The following is a 13,476-nucleotide window of genomic DNA, read 5'->3' as shown; positions in this document are numbered from 1 at the left end:
TTCTCACCCAGATATGTAGTAAAGAGTAAGGATGCTCCAGTTTAAAACAATCAATAGAAGCAACACCTATCTCTAACTCCTACCTCCATAACATGACTGCGCATCTGTCCTTGATGGGCCTTGTGATCCTACGCGGACACCTTTGCCACCATCATCAAGGCCACCACATATAAAGGCGACATCTTGCCATTTACCATAAGAAAGTACTTCTATGAGAAAGCACTGCACCTTTCTTCAACTAAGTGCCTACTTTTCTTACACAAGGCATCTTTCCTCACACACTACTACATGAATGATCCTTCCAGTTTTAAACAAATCTATCGCATCAGCTGGCGTATCACACATCTAACATTCCTCAGGAAGAGGACTGAGAAAGCAGATAACACTTGACTACAAGTCCAAATCGAAGCACCCACCTTTTATTGGAGTACCAGTACTCATTTGGATCATCCTGCTAAGAGACGCCAATCACCCAAGTTGTGGGTGACACCTCACATCAAAGAAAGGGTTGACCATTGACTTTTAGTCCCACTTGTGCTCTTACTCAACCTTGTCCCTCATCACACCCGGATACCCGGTTTATAACATGCATAGGATTCGTACGGCACTACAGAGATTTTTCCCCTACCTTTCCAACAGACAAAAGTCAGTTTCTCAGCACCTACCTCAAGCTGAACCAGACTAAAATCTAATATATCCTCACAGGCAACAGCACTATGCAAGCACCAATCTAAGATATTCCTCCTACATGGAGCTGGATAGATATATTCTCAGCTATTTACAGGCAACACATCACCCAGATTAGGCCACCCAGGGCTTTTCCTTAAAAACCTGCCTTGCCCAGAAAGCAATACAATGTGATACCAGCATAATCTTCTACAAATAATAAAGATGTACTTTGCTGCTTAAGGCTTTGGAACTATAGTCCAAACATTGGCCCTCTCTGATAAGGACACTGGTCAGCACCTCAACTCTACGATGACCCAACTGCGCATCTTACACAATATCATCTTTCTTAAAGGGGTTAAGACTTATGATAACATCTCTCCCACATGGGTAAAACTCCAGGGGCTACACACGGAGGTCTGATTCATCTTAAGTAACTGCTGCATCACACAAGGCAGGAAGGACGAGCCTACAGGGTCAAAACACTGAACAACTCATGAGTCAATGCAACAAGAAAAATGAGATTAGAAGCTTTGAGGTCAAGATATGCAACCAAAAATACAAGGAGACAAGCTCCTTTAAGCCGCCCACGCAGCATCTGAAATAACATCTCACTTCATGTCATGCATACCTAAACACTTAGGCAGTTCAGAAAATAGACACTTACCCCTTCAAAGCCACCTGAAAAGGCAACCAAAGAGGATACCTTCAAACAGTGCTGTCATATGCATAAACTTGAATGGTTTCTCAACATGCAGTCTTATATTTAACGGTTCGCTAGTTATCCCCGTGAATACAGTTCATAGCTTCCTGACTAAACATCTGTGCAAATAGAAACTGTGCAACATACTCGCCCTGCTGGGTACTGGCCATCCTTGTGTATGGAATCTGCAGCAGTCAACATCTGCCTTCGCTAGGCTATTATACGAAGATCAGGAAAGTGCACCGTTATGGACTTTGGATAAATGTACAAGTAATGACAGAAGCATGCAGTTCATCGCAACAAATCTAAATATTTAGTTGGAAGATTCGCTCTGCAAATCACTTTATCTCCTTAACCCTCATTCCCTTATCTGCAGCAACTGAAACGGTTTAAAACAGGTTATACAAATATCAAGCCAGGATATACTGTAAAATTTTTACTGGAACCAATCTTAGTCAATAATGTTAGTGGGTGATAACCTGATATTTCCCAACAAGCAACAGGGTGTCCCCAACTAAAAAGGACAGGAGGCAGGGTTTGCCCGCACAGGTAGAGTAATTGGCTGGGCTAGAGGAGTAGCTGTGATTTATTTAGCCAGTTTCATCCTTGGTGGCCTTATAATATGGATAGACACAGAAGCCACAGCACAGGTTAACACACCAACTAAATAGATTGGAGCGGTGTCGCATACATAAGGATACCTGCAGTTGTGTCTAATGGGTACTGTTGTCGTGGAGCAATTAATTAGTTTAATCTGATCTGGATGTGTTGCTGAGGTGGGAAACGCTTAAACCTCTGGAGCTGTTTTGTGTGCATGATGGTGCCGGGTATTATGTTGAAAGTACTTTTGGTGTGGTGTAGCTGTTCTGCTTACGAAGAATCTGCTGGTTGTAGGGTTGTCATGTGTAAAGAAGCATAAAGAGAGAAAATGCAATCTCTATGCATGGTCTTAAATGCACAGGTCCCACATCAGTCATTTAGTAGGTCAATACATTAACAAACATATTAAATAAATAACCTGAAATGGGTTGCCCTACTTTTGTTGGTGGACATTCACAAGAAAGAAATTAGACACGCAGGACCAACCTGCTAGGCAAGGGTGTCAAAGACCCTTTCCCAATGGAAGCCCACCTGCTCAGTAACCTCTCATCCCTCCAATGTCCTCAGCAGTGCTGGTAATCTTGCAAGGAGACCAGGATGTACAAAATGTTGAATGTACATAGTGTAGAGATTTCGGCTTAACAGTGCCAGATAGGTGCAGAGACAGACTGTCAACATAAATTAATCAGTAATTCCCTCCCAGGACAATCACCCTCCAAATCTCAGAATTATCGTGTGAGGTCAATAACCCAATAGAGTGTTAAAACATGCCCCCAACCTCATACCGCTAATCCCTCGTCAACCAGCTACAATATCGAATGCACTAGAAATAGGTGGTTCAGAAAATGCCATCAAATGATGGAGACTCATATAGTCTCATACTCGTGGATTCATCAGAGAATGGTACTTTTCCCCATCCACCCATTTATAGCAACCCTACGGACACAGTAAGTAGGCTACTGAATCTTTTCTGGAAGACTATGGAATTTTTTTAGCTATTTTCAGAAGGCTGCAAAGGAAATTTCTAAAAGGATATAGGCGGATACCGGAGCAGAAGGGAATTTGCAAGTAACCTTCTGGAGGCATATATACAGACATGAACACGTGCAGGTAAACTCCTACTGATCTCTTTACACCACGTAATCTCTCTCACTGGAACACCAGAACGATGAAAGCAAGATTTAATGTTCTTCGATTCGTCACTGGCAGGCAATAGAGCATGTATACAATCTGGAGCACTGATTAGCTATTGATAAATCAGGGCTTGAAGGGGATAAGGTAACCAATGGAACATGCACATTAAAAAACAAAATGTAAACACTTAACGGGGTTTACGACTATCAAACAGAATTTTATTTTATAAGCCTTAGAAAAATTAACTATGGAGTACAAATCTGGAAGGATCGAAACTTAAGTATTGCATGATTCATGCTGCACTTTGCAGTTAGTGCACAACACATCATGCAATTTTGCTGTGCTTGTCACTTGAAACCCACAGGTTAGACAAGATCTCTGCAATAAAGGCATTAACGCACTGAGCTATTTTACATATTCTATACACAACTGTGACATAGTGTTTGTGTGACTACCTTAAGTACCTAGGATGGACAAACATCCTGGATTTTCGAGGACCCGCCCAATATTTTGCCATCAGCCCGACAGATTTCGGTAAATTTAACAGCGCATTTTGGAGAGAGAAAGACAGTTTTTGGTTCTTAAAATGTGGTCACCCTACATTAACTACCCAAGTTATCCAGCACCAGTCAGTCATATTATTGTCAGTGTTCCACAATAACACAATGGCGTTCACTAGTTGTGCCACGTTTTCCAGGTCTATGTGTGAATAGCTGCTGCATTCCAAATTTACTCTTGCACTCTGGGCCTTCTAGTCTGGTTTATCCCATTATAATACCAGGACTACAAGCCCCACAATGCAAAGAAAAAAAATTCACATGAGCAGCTTTTCACGCAGATTTTATCACAGCCTTGGTACCACCACACAGGCCCATGGCCCCTCTGTCACGCAGCTTTGTCTCATCCGAAGAGCTAGGTCTTCAGGCTCTTCACGAAGGCTTGCAATGTGGGGGTTTGTCTGATGCGGAGAGGGAGTTCGTCCCAGGTCTCGGCTGCGATGTAGGAGAAGGATCGCCCTCCCGCTTTGGCTCTGCAGATGGTTGGTATTTTGGCTTGGGCAAGATCGGCGGATCGAAGGCTTCTCTTAGGTGCGTAAAAGAAGATTCTTTCGTTGAGGTATTGGGGTCGGATGTTGTGGAGGGACTTGAAGGTGTGAGTGAGGAGCTTGAAGGTCACTCTTTTCGACGGGGAGCCAGTGGAGTTCTCATAAGTGTTGGGTGATGCGGTGTTGTTGAGGGATGCAGAGGTCCAGTCTAACTGCAGCGTTCTCGATAGTCTGGAGTTTGAGGAGTAGAGATTTGTTTATTCCGGCATAGAGGGTGTTCCCATAGTCCAGGTTGTTGCTGGAGTGCGTGGGTGACGATCCTTCTGGATTCAGGGGGTAAGGGGACATACATTTGAAGGTCTTGCGAAGGATGCAGAGGGTGTTGAAGCATATGGGGGATACGGCGTTGATCTGCCGGTGCATGGTGAGCGAGGAGTCGAAAATGATGCAGAGGTTACGAGCATGGTCTGTGGGTGTGGGAGGTTCACCGTGGGTGGTGGGCCACCTGTTGTCCCATGCTGAGGAGGTGGATCCGAGAACGAGGACCTCCGTTTTCCGAGTGGAGCTTTAGGCAGCTGTTGCTCATCAAAGAGAAGACGTCTTTCAGACCTTCCTGGAAGCTGTGACTGGTGACGTTGGGTTCGTTGGTGCGGGAGAGGATGAGCTGGGTGTCGTCTGCGTAGGATACTATGCGGAGTCCGTGTTTTCTGACGGTGGTGGCAAGAGTGGCCATATAAATGTTGAAGAGCGTGGGCCTGAGTGAGGATCCTTAAGGTACTCTGCAGCTGATTTCTGAGGGTTCAGACAGGAAGGGTGGGAGTCTGATTCTTTGGGTTAGGCCAGTGAGGTAAGAGCGAAACCAGTTGAGCAGTTCCCCGGATGCCAGTGTCTTGGAGTCTGGCAGTTAGTGTGTGGTGAGAGACGATGTAGAAGGCTGCTGAGAGGTATAGTAGGATGAGGGCTGCCGTGCGGTCCTGGCCCAGGAGGGTGCGGAGTCGATCGAGTTGGCTTCTATGAAGTTAGTCAGCTGGTTGTTGATGATCTTCTCTGACTTTCGCTGCAAAGTGGAGGAGAGAGATGGGTCGGTAGTTCGTGAGATCCGTTGGGTCTACGGTGGGCTTCCTGAGGAGGGGCTTGACCTCTGCGCGTTTCCAGTTGTCGGGGAAAGTGCCAGTTTTGAGGGAGCAGTTTATGGTATATCGTAGTTCGGGTGCCATGGTGGGGGCGGCTCTGTGGAAGATGTGGGGCGGCAGGGGTCGTTGGGTGCTCCCGAGTGTATACTTCTCATGGTCTTGGCGGTGTCTTCTGTGGTTACGGGGGTCACAAGCAAAGAGGCAATGTCAACATGGCTGAAAGTAAAAAAAAAAAAAAAAAAAACAACAAAACAAAAGCACTATGATAAAGCCAGCGTGTGTCACCCTGAGAATATAATTTAGCAAATGCAACTTTGTGTGTCTGTTAATATATGCAAAAATATATTTTTTCGAAATGCAAACCTGCAAAAAAATTTTTTTTTTTAAAGCTTATCACTTAATTATTTTATTTTGCTGAGGGTAGTCGTTGTTTGGTGGTGCGCCGAAGATCGAAGCCACATCCGGAGGAGATTGTACTTAACAACGTGCAGTGATGACCCTCCGCTTTTCACCAGCAGCCTTCTGTAACTGCAAGCGACCGGTGTCATCCAATCATAAAGTATAGTGGGTAAACTGTTCATTTTGAAAACTGAGCATCCGCGCGCTTCTAATTCCACTGACGGCACTTCACCAAGATGTCTTGTGATTCTCGCCAAATCAGTGTGCTTCAGATTCTCATAGGTGTAGGCGAATATGCCTGTTTTCATGTTACAATTACATGTTTGTAAAACATAGTCATTATTGGAATCTCGTCATTTTCTACATGGTGCTCGATGCATAGCCCCCATCTTTGCGAGCTTCCTTATACCACACAAACAAAAATCCGCAAAAAGATAGTGGCGAAATCTAAAAACGGTCACGTAATATGATTCTTGATGCACCGGCCTAAACAATTACTTTTAGAGAAGGGCTACCCCAAGAAAACAGTGACCAGGGCCATGAAAAGAGCTTGGTTCTGCCCAAGAGAAGCCACACCCACTCCATGGACTAAGGAAACCAATGACAAAATTGTGATGGTCAGTAGCTTTTCACCTAGGAGTCATGCAACAAATTGTTAAAAGGAACTAGCCGTTGGTCAGTGAGACATGCAAGGAGATGCCTCTATTTGTGCTTAAATGCAACAGAACACCAGAGACCACACTGTCAGAGCGCACAGGGAGCCACCAAGGAACAGTGACTTAAGGAGCTTATTGGGCCTGCCCCCACTGGTGGGGCACCATAAATGCGGAGGCTGTGCAGAATGAAATTTCACTGACAATACCAAGGTTTTAGAAACTAAAGTCAGAAAATTCACACTTAAATCATTCTCTAACTGTAACACCAAGAATGTTATTTATTTGGTCAGATGACCATGCATGAAACTGTGTGCTGGACAGATAATGCAAATGATCAAACACTGAATTGCTCAGCACAGGAGCAGAATTTGCTGCAAGGTGGAAGGAGCACCGTTGGTAAGACACTAACAGGAACTGAAGCACACAGAGTATGATCTATACTGGCAACAGTGGCTTAAGACAGGCCCCGCAGCCCCCGCTGTATGGGGCGGGCCCTGGCTGCAGGGGAACCCCCTCAGCACAGTACTTTGGCCGGAGAGCTCCTGATTAAATCCGGAGCGGGCACCTCTATGTACGTTGCAGGGGAGCCCCCTTATGTTTTGTTACACCATTGCCTGGCAAGTGGCGGAGGTTGTAAACCTGGGTATACACCACAGAAATATATAAGATGCTCAACAGTAGAGAATGCAAATGGATTGACATGCTCAAAAGCTCTACCATGGGACTGGATGTTGATGAACTGAGACGTCTCTCAATCCTCCCCATGTAATGGGTTCTAGGTGCGCCTTCACATGATATGGTTCCCTACACACACCCATTGTGGTAGGTCACATTAGCTCGTTTTTGCATTTCCAACGATTGTTGATAGTGTAATCCACATATGTCTGTATATAGGTTGAAGGACAAGTTGACAATCCAGTACGTGTACGATTGCATTTGTATGTGATGCCATGGATATGTACATACATGCCAGTGCACTGTCATACAGAGCGCACACACACTGGACATACCGAGCACTATGATACACCGGAGCCGGTTGGGGTTCTTTAACACATTCGTGAACATATGGTAACCATATAAGTTGCCACATATAACATGACAGATACACAAAATCCTATACAACCTGTATCTCTTCAATGGCAGCTCAAAGTGCTCTGTGGACTGACCGGAAACAATTTAATTTAAGACCAGATATGCCTGTTGCCTTAGCATATTATTTTATTTTTTGTTATTTCTAACCATTATTAACAAAAAATTGGCGCATGATGCTATACATTATCATTTACAAACCCACAGTATTGTGCATTATTTACGCCTTATTTGATTTCTTCAACATCAAAACACATTTTCATAAAGAACACACCATTTTTTGCTTTTTCTTTAAAAAACCTTTACACATTTAGCTGCATTTGGCATGTGTACTTTATTACCGCATCATCCAAACACTTAAGCAACCTGAAAGAAGCCTATGACCTAGGAGGCCTGCTTACCATAAGATAATGAAGAAACCACACAAGGAGAAGTTATACTTGGAGCCTGCAGCACCCCATTTGAAGTACAGAAACTCCATAAAATCACCAAAACGTGCGTTGACTTTTTGTGAGAAATACTGGCCCGCAACACAACTGCAGAAATTGGAGATCTTTTCCCATTGTAACTCACAGGGTATGTGAGGAGCGGCTGGGACGGGTATGAATAGCATGTATGAGAGGATGAGCGTTTCTATGTGAATGAATGAGGGAGTGGCATTGTGTTATGGGGTGAAAAAAGGTATACATGCTAATTGCAGCTAATGTTTAAAGTCTTTGTTTATAGAAAAAGTATTAAAAAATTATGTTTTCTTGTTTCTGAAAATGTGTTATGATTTTGAAGAAATGGAATAAGGCACAAATAATCAACAACCCCACTGTGGATGTGTAAATAATAATATTGATGATTTGAAGCTTACAAAGCACATAGCTACTCCCATAGGAGTGTCCCAGCGCTAGAGGGTCAAAGATCCTAAACAAAATCACGGATAGCACAAGAACAGCAGATACCTATTTAAAAATTCTAGTTTTTAGAGTTTTCCAAAAGAGGAGTTCAGTCTTGGAATGCCTTAACTGCAGAGGGAGAGAGTTCCAAAGCTTGGATGCAAGGAAGCTGAAGGAGCTCCCAGCCATACGAACTCTCTTCACCAACGGAACCTGAGCTAACAATGCCTTGGAAGATCGGTGATGTCTCAAAGGAGAGTAAGGTGTTTACTAAATGACAATGGCTTCAATTATGGCCTTGTCACTCCGTACTTGTAAAGAGGACACCTGTAAATCAGATGTTTTGTGGATACTAAACAAGTGCAAATTTGTGTCTCACTGTGTGATCTGTGGCCTATACATATAGTTTCTCCACGCACACCCGCAGGAATAGCTGCTCCACACCCTGCAACCGGTGAGCAGAGTGGATGTTTCATTTTCTTTTCTTCTGAAAGACCACCATGGAGGAGAACTGGTGCTATGTAAAGCGTTCTGATACCCGATTCGGGTCAAGTTCGTGCTATATAAAACTCAGTAAAATAAAAAAAATAAAAAAAGATAGCAAGGAGCCAGTAAAATTAACAAGACGCAATGTCTGCCTTGCTATATGGAGACCTGCCCTCGGTCCTGGAGCGGTGACAGTGGCAAAGAGCCCTTAATATGGAACAGGAGATCTGAAAAGGGAGAGGGGACTCAAGGTCATAAACAACAGCTAGAAGAGTTCAGAGGAAAATGGTCAGCCAGCAAGTATACGTAAAGTGGTAGTAGCTTAGGACACCCTGATTCCTTGGCAACGCAGCAAAAGGGCTCCTCACCACTGGCCATTGCTGTTCGCCATAAGTTGGCAGGGTATGCTCAGACGTAGAGTCCCTTGCTCACTTTGCCACTAGATTCAAGCAAGCCTGGCTGAAGCCAGCTGAAATGCCAGAAACCGGCCCTAGGAAGCTTGTTTCCGGTCCAGGGAAGACATGGCTTGGCAGTTCGGGCTGGACTGTTCCCATGAGGCACAGGATCAGACTGATTTGCATATGGCCATGTCTGAACTGGGGTGGCAGCGTGGGCTAAAGAACGTTGATGGATCAAACCCAGATCTGTTGACTGGGTGTGAGTGTTTGATTGGTTCTGATGCTCCGTCCATCACCACCCCCTTTTGTACCCCATTGCTGCTTGCAAGGCATACTTGAATTGCTTCCCACACACTAGTTTCAGTCTTCCTCTTTGCCTTTCCCCTGCTCAACCACAACTCCATTAGCGCAGCTTTGTCAGCAGGAGTCTCTCGCCAGACTAGGCTAGCAGTCCCTATAAATAGCTTGACCTGATAACATCTGACTCACCATGTCCGCCTCCCCTGCCTCAATGCTCTATATTGCTCTTCCTCGTGTGCTTTTCTCTAGGGTTGGGGGGTAAACTACACTTCAGCGGAGTTCTGCCCACTACACGCTCTGTTTGGAGTGCAGAGTTTCGGGACAACTCTGCCAACTGCAGCGTGGCAGAGTTTCTTGCCAGTTATCTGCCAACAGAATGTTGGCGAGTGAAAAATCAAGTGCCAGACTGCCTTCCGGCAAGATTTTCACCACAGGTCGCTACCGCTCATGTTCAGAAAGTGGTCGCTCGAGTAGAAAATCTACTTGAGCGCCAGAAAAATGCACTGCCCTCTGGTACAACGCGTGGCGCAGTTCACGCTGATTTTACGGCGCGGGACAAGCTTCCGGTGCCAAATATCAGCACGAGCAGCAGCAAAACTCCACCGCTCGCGTGACTCCGCAGAATCTCGTGGAGTTTTTGGGTAACTCCGCGGAGTAAAACTGAGAGTTCCACCCACCCCTACATTTCACCACCTCACCCCACCCCATTCCCGTAACTCACCCCCACCCCTCTTCCATTGCATGGTGATGCATTCAGAAGTCTATAAAAAGACGTGCAACATCATTCTTTTTTTTTCTTTTTTTCTTTTTGACGGATGGTGCACAGCTTCAGCGAACAGCACTGGCAATGCCATGTGACTTTGCAAATACTTGTTGTTTAGTCTGCCAATCCCTGCTGACTGGAAATATTTGGTTGACCTCCCCTCACCTCTAAAGGACGTTGTGTACCCTGCAGAGCAACTTCCTAACATTGCTTTAGTTTAGCGACTAAGTTACAGGTCTCTCAAACTGCAATGCAACCTTCACAGCACGTTGTGGCGCCAATTCTGTGTGAAAGACTATATATACACCTCATGCTTTGTTAGGCAGCACACAGGCTTCTTATGGCATTTGTCAGAAGAGGAGGGTGTTGAGTTAAGGCAAACTCTTCACCAATCAAGAAGTGTTATTACAGCCCTTGTTAATGACAAGCAGAGACTGAAGTGGTAGTCACTTGGTTCCATCACACAGCGGTTGATTATATACTGAAGTGATGTAGCGCAGCAACTGCTAATGTGTAGAGCTTTCTGCGTACTGCAAAAGAACAGTGGTTGTAAAAGCAACAGAGTAGAACAGATTACTGTAGCAGTAGGAGAACATCTCTGGGAAAAAGAAGACGCTGACCGGGGCTTTTGTGGAGTGGTTAAGATAGAGGGGAGGAGTGTAAAGCAACAAAGGAAATGGGAGGGGGAGCAACACGCAGTGGAAAGGAGGGGGAATGTAATACAAAACAAGCAGAGTGGCAAGAAAGAACACATGCATGCCCTTGGAGTGCGCAAATAAAAAGTAGTTCCCAAAATGGGAGCAGTGAAAGGAAGCAAATCAGCCAGTCAATAGGATGGTGAAGAGGGACAAACATAAGAAGGCAAGCCATTGAAGAGGAAGCTAGTAAATGAGTGCCAATAAAGTCAACCAATGGTGACCAATAAGCAGGCTCTAAGCATACTGTAAGGTTTGGTATGGTCCACAACAGCCTCTTACTTGCAGACAGTTAAAAGCGGTGTGGCAGGGGAGACCTAAAAATATTTTTTCCCTTTATTTATTAGAAAAGGCAATCAGTCTTCAAATAGCCGCCTACAGAATCGAGTTGCATGAGACTTTGATAGGCAGTGGAAGTAGGCGGGACAGAGGAGGAAATATCAAATTCTGACATCATGCTGGGTTTGTGTCAGCTGGCAGTGAGCAGACAAAATGGGCCTGCAAGTCCTTGAATCAGTTGAAACTGGACACCACCTGAAAGAATTTGCAGGAAAAAAAGTTGAATATATAACTGAGAATGTGGCAAAGAGCTTTAACAAACAGAGAGACCTGTAAAAGAGCAGTTTAGGGCTCCAACAGACTAGGCGGCCTGAACGGTCTCTGCGGGTATTTTAGGGCATTATCAACACAGCTTTTGGTGGGGGTGGATCACGTTAAAATTAAGCTGACATTACGAACACAATGTATTCAAACAAACACGTGAAATGGAATAAAGCTGGTGTGACCCGGAGCTAGTCTGGTTTGTGGAGCTGGAGCCATGAGCTGGCTCCACGCATGGCTCCACGCATGGCCCCAGCTCCTTCCCCTTCCTCTAAGTTACATTAGGGTGGTTCAGACAGCAGGCTGACGCACCAGAATGCCCGGCACAGCTCCCAACACATTAAACTGAAAGAGATCGAATAAAACAAAAGCTGCCAGAGCCCAGGATAATGTGATACAGACCTGTCAGGGGCAGCCAGACACCCATTCCACTCTGACCAGGGCCCAGCTGTGCGTCACATGAAGCCAAGCAATGCCACAGAGCTTAGAGGCAAAACTTTGGTGCCTCAATAAGTAGTGTAAATTTAAACTCGGATAAGGCCAGCATTCTTCCGCACTGAATGTGTAATTCCAACTGTTCTGCACAACCAAAATGCGTCCCTCTCTTTCTACATGGTGCACTTTAGGATCCAGAAAAGAATGGTGCCCAGTGTATCCCAACCTGGAAGGGATACTAGTAGCACCCAGGGAAGGTAGGACACCAGAGTGATTGGAAGTACAGGTGGAGGGGTGCAGTGTATAAATAGTGCTGGGGAGCTGGGCACTGGTTCAGCCCTCAATCCAAAACGGAGCACAGTTCGAATTTCAGGGTCCAATCTCAACTACATAAAACCACTTTCAAAGGCAAAATCCTGGGAAAGACACTTCCTAAACTGGGTTATGTATTCCAGATTTTTGCACGACAGAAACAATACATGGGCACGGATAAAATGGCAGGGGCTATGTCTGGAAAGGGTTCAGGTTGACAGTATGGCCTTTAGTGGTCAGCATCCAGAATAAGTAAAAACAGCCCACAAAACGAGATCTCAGTCATTCATTATAGCAAAATTACTACAAACTCAGGTGGAAAGAAAGGTTTTTTTTTTAATTTAAAGCCCAGTGGACTTTACACAGGGTCGCCAGTAGGCCTGCCACCTAAGACACAAAAAAAGGTGATATTCCTCCGATATCGGATTTACAACCAACATCCTAGAAGCCTCTTCATAACAAGGTGAAGTTGATTACAACTTTGAAGAGACAACTGGGGGCACGTTGGATGCCCAGCCACATACAGCCTTAAGTTCTGTTGGCATTCACTATCCGTTTTAACAAGTAGGTTATGTGGGTCACAGACCACATGGAAAAATTTGGAAAAAAGTGAAAAACTGCAGCAGACCGCTTCTACCAACCATTCTGGGCTTTTGTCTTAACAGGAGGGTCTAGGGAGTCTGGACACCTACTCCCCAAAATATGCTGCTTGTTTACAAAGGGTGAAACGGAATTGCGTGTTTAAGTTGTGATTATGAAACGAATTCTGGCTTTACAGACACGAGAACACAGCGGTTTTCCAAATAACAGTTTGTGCAACAATTACCTAACCAAAATTCGAAATGCTCTATAAAAAAAAATATAAAAATGAAAAAAACAGGACTGAAGGCCAACATTTCTCGCTAGATACAAATGTGCACCCTTACTGAACCATGGCTGCATGTCCCATTAAGTACTACAAACCAATGTAACGGAAAAACCGCAGTTTAATGATTAGTTATTACTTTAAATCCTTTCACACAGCAGATGTCTATCTTCGAAGCGCTGCTTTACAGTTCTGAAAGTTAAGGACTGGCCATCATGATATAAAGACGACTGCAGCATATGCTCAGCCCACTGAGCGCTTTCATTGTGTTGATTTAGAAGAGAGCTGCTGGGCTGACCTAAAAGTTTCTCCT

General features: G+C 44.8%; 1 protein-coding gene across 2 annotated transcripts in view; it reads right to left on the bottom strand.

Annotated features, from left to right (window-relative positions):
* Positions 1–13,476, bottom strand: part of CD151 (CD151 molecule (Raph blood group)) — a 177,222-nt gene that overhangs the window by 39,078 nt on the left and 124,668 nt on the right. The window lies entirely within an intron of this gene.

Source organism: Triturus cristatus, chromosome 3_1 (genome assembly GCF_964204655.1).
Source record: "Triturus cristatus chromosome 3_1, aTriCri1.1, whole genome shotgun sequence".
Classification (NCBI taxonomy): domain Eukaryota; kingdom Metazoa; phylum Chordata; class Amphibia; order Caudata; family Salamandridae; genus Triturus; species Triturus cristatus.
The sequence above is the reverse complement of the archived record's forward strand: the minus strand, read 5'-3'. Positions and strand labels throughout refer to the sequence as shown.